Source organism: Halyomorpha halys, unplaced genomic scaffold (genome assembly GCF_000696795.3).
Source record: "Halyomorpha halys isolate HHAL.00 unplaced genomic scaffold, Hhal_1.1 Scaffold102.1, whole genome shotgun sequence".
Classification (NCBI taxonomy): Eukaryota; Metazoa; Arthropoda; class Insecta; order Hemiptera; family Pentatomidae; genus Halyomorpha; species Halyomorpha halys.
The window spans coordinates 830,003-834,038 of NW_027113828.1; the positions used below are offsets into that span (position 1 = coordinate 830,003).

The 4,036-nt window shown below is 37.4% G+C and overlaps 1 protein-coding gene across 5 annotated transcripts in view; it reads right to left on the reverse strand.

Annotated features, from left to right (window-relative positions):
- Positions 1–4,036, reverse strand: part of Cad87A (cadherin-87A) — a 212,838-nt gene that overhangs the window by 66,034 nt on the left and 142,768 nt on the right. For all 5 annotated transcript variants that reach the window (XM_067051142.1, XM_067051144.1, XM_067051143.1 and 2 more), the window contains one exon: positions 304–344. The gene's annotated coding sequence lies outside the window, so the exon portion shown is untranslated. The remainder of the gene's footprint in view (positions 1–303; positions 345–4,036) is intronic.

The following is a 4,036-nucleotide window of genomic DNA, read 5'->3' on the forward strand; positions in this document are numbered from 1 at the left end:
CTGGTTCCATATTATATTACTATTAGCGACCTCTCTGGTTCCATATTATATTACTATTAGCGACCTCTCTGGTTCCATATTATATTACTATTAGCAGACAGTTCATGAATACACTTCAAGTAGCAGGCATAGTTAGCAATCTAGGAAACACGTCATATAATCTATACAAATACCAATTTATCAAACATAATCTATACTAATACCAATTTATCAAACATAAACTTAATACTAATACCAATTTATCAAACATAAACTTAATACTATAAATGAAAAATTCCTTTATAAAACATCGATTGAACTTACTTCAAAATAGGTCAATAAAAAACGAGAAGCAGGTGTGGGACCTGAAACATAAAAAAAAAAAGTCTTTACTAATTATATAATGTGAGGGAAAAAAAGTGAGTAATTTCACATATTTATTTATACATACAAACCTAAACATACTTAGATATAAACTTATTATAATTTTCAAGAAGCCATTACTTTCTTGACAGTAGTAAACATATTCACCTTGTTAAAGATAAAGGTAGAAGTTGAACTAGACCCAACTCAGCTATCAACAAGATTCCTTCAAAGCGTTCTTATCTCCTCAAATTATTTTGCCTAATATATCCCTCATTAAATAATGGAAGCTTACTGTACTCGTTGGCTACACCATAATAATATCACAACCAAGACCTCGAGGTGTTCCTTCACGGCTATCTTTTGTATTGTATCTTTTTCTGTTATTTTCGAATATTTCTTGAACGGTCAAGTAATAATCTTTAAATATATAACAATCTTCACACGCGGTCAAGTTATAAGTCAAATAATAAAATTTCTAATTATTGGTAGCAGTGGCATAGGTAATCCTAGGGCACTACACCACTGCTGCCGAACTTATACAGGAAATTACTTTAAGGTATCGCTCTCAAGATGGAGCTAACGTTGGATCTCATCATGACGACAGGCCCTTCCTACTCACGACCTCTCCGGGTTCCTTGATCGACACCTTCGACCCCGATCTAGAACCCATCAGGCTTATAGACCCTTCAGGATGATTGATAGTGTTTGGCTTTCTATTCTTAGCCAGTAGGAATATTAGACTATCCCTACCACTCCACTACCAGACCTCTCTCATTATCAAGGTCCTTCCCTAAATTATACTACAAACCGCTTCCGACTCGCGAGCGGAGCCAGGTGTAATTTGCCAATAAACGTCTTACATATTGCTATTTCTGCACTTATGTTAATTGGGAAAATTAAAACGAAAACCATATTTATTGGTGAGTTATTACATATACAAAGTTATTAATACTACTACAGCTATATAGAAACAACCGTTTGAGCTTGCAATATGGTTACCTGGGTTACTGGGTAACGCAGATAGGAAAACTATTGGAGGGCCTCGGAATGTTTGACCCAATACTATTCAATGATCCGGTAAGTATCAAAATTAGAATGGGGAAGATCATGGACAGATATAGGGAATTTGTCCAGGATAAAGACCTTCTGTTATTGCGGGAATCGATCTATAACCCGTAGTACGGTAGGATCTTCAATAAAACGGACGCTCCTCGAAGCTAACTAAAGATCAGCTGCCCCATAGCTTACTTGAGAATAATTGCACAACTAAGACTATTCGGTAATTATGCAATAACTCTAAGTGTCGGTCCGCTCAAATATATTTTAGACTCAGAGAAGCTATGTCCTGCTTGAGATGGAACGACAATGGAGGATTGTTTTAGACCCACAGAAGCTATGTCCTGCTTGAGATGGAACGACAATGGAGGATTGTTTTAGACCCACAGATGCTATGTCCTGCTTGAGATGGAACGACAATGGAGGATTGTTTTAGACCCACAGAAGCTATGTCCACTTGAGATGGAACGACAATGTAGGATTGTTTCCATTACTTAAAAAACTGCCCTGCGTATCATGAGAACCGAATCCGATCTAAAACCAGTTGTATGAATTGTATGTCTGTGCCCTCACGATCGGATCTTAAACTTTTTTTATATGAGTAACCCAAAGCCTTATATTTAGACTTCCCCGTTCACCATATTACTAACGGGCACTTGGCGCCTCGACCCTCCACGAACAGAGGACATTAAATATACCCCTTAAAATACCTTCGGGTAAAAGAAGGAAGCATTTTAACATTCACATTATTTTGTAATTAATTAATTGTTTTCACAGGAGGGTATGAAAAAAAAAATTATATTTAGAACAGGATACCTATCTAAGATGTATAGTTTTTTGTTTATTTTATTTTAATATGTAAGTAATGTCGTTTTTGTTTTGTTTTTTTTTCACTCTGACTAATGTCGATAGTCCCAGTTTGGGTTTACTTTAGCTCTGGGTTTGTTATTAGCATATATAAATGATTTTTAATTCACCATTTGAGTTTTGTGTTTTGGTAATAGCTTAAATAATAATCAAATAGTTTTTTGATTGTTATTATTACTATTTAACTATTATTACAATGATTGTTAAATTTTGTACTTCATAGGCTAACTCTGTTTGTGGGGGGTTGCCCCATAAAAAAATAAATAAATAAATTATTTTTATTATAGTTGAGTTATTATTATTCATTACTGAAGGAAGATAAATTTTGTGTTCGTGCAGGAAACTAAAAACATTTCCCTGCTCAGAGTGGAAAATGTTCACTCGCGTTTTGTGTTTTCGACATCAATGGACCAACTTGATTCCCTGTCTGTGGTCTAAGTTGTGTTCGGGCGTAATCGACTGTGGGTGTTGGTACGTAGTTGGTCCTCTATAACATTTATTAAACAGCGCTCACTAGGGATGGGTAAACGTTTTTTCTCCGACTGATTCCATTTGACTTAAAATTGGAGGGAAGTTAAAAGATTTAGTTTTGATACGCTCCTTTAAAAATGTCAGCGACTACTTTAGCTTCACCACGTAAACAATTATTTTTCTTGACACATTTGAAACATGTCTGTCAAGAAAGACTTTACACGACTCCTCCTGTAGTAATGACATGACTTACACGTTTCCTCCTCTCGATTTTATTTTCAAATGACAAATCAAATTTATTGAGAAATTAAAAATACTTTTTTCGTAACCTCCTTTATTATTTTATTCGTATAATATATGTATATACATATTACAGAGAAATTTATACAAGTGAAATATTGACTTGGATTGCCTTGCGGAATTAAAAGGTTGAATAAAAAAAAGTATTAAAATAAGAAAAAATGCAATAATTAAAAGTGATAAATGTTTCAGAAGACATAATAATCATGAACAGGAACTATGAGTTCCAGTTTGGGTGGGATACTGTGGGTATAGCCTTCAGTGTGGTGGAGGAGGAAGGCGGTGCCCCAGAAGTAGAAAAGGGTTTGTGACCCGATCGGCGAACTGAAGACCGTTTTCCAGTGAATTGGAGGGAATACTAGCTGACAGAGAATGGGAGGAGATAAATGAGGAGCCCGGGATTGACCGCAGAGTGGCAATGCTTACGGGCGCCAGCACTGAAGCGGCGAGTATTACCCTCCAAGTACGACCCACGGTTCCATGGTGGAGGCCGGCTCTAACGCAGGTAAAAAAATAATACTACAGCGCCAGGCATAGGTACCAGGAGTGCAGAAACGACGAGAGGAGGCCTGCACTTCGAAAAGAATCTAGGATCTCATTTTCTTATGCCTCCCACCTGCCGCGGACACCAGAAGACCCTGAAGACGCCGCCGGATATTATCTACCGTGGCATGCAAGCCAGGACCTGGCTTGCTCCTACTACCATGCCGATGACATGCTGACCAACCTCCAAGATAAAAAGACGTTTCACGAACGCCGGATGAAGTACGTCTTCACCACCATTTCGCCTACTGGCCTACCTGAGAGGGAAGCGGTGATATGACGCGGGAGAGACCGCGGCAGTGAGACTTTCGACCCAGTCACCCAGCTAAACCAATATCTCAATATCTATGAGACCCCAAGTTTTGTTATCATATCTATAATCAAAATAAGTACTAAAGCTAACACTACTAACACATTTGCCCCCGAAGGAATTATAACTTTATTTTGGTCTCTT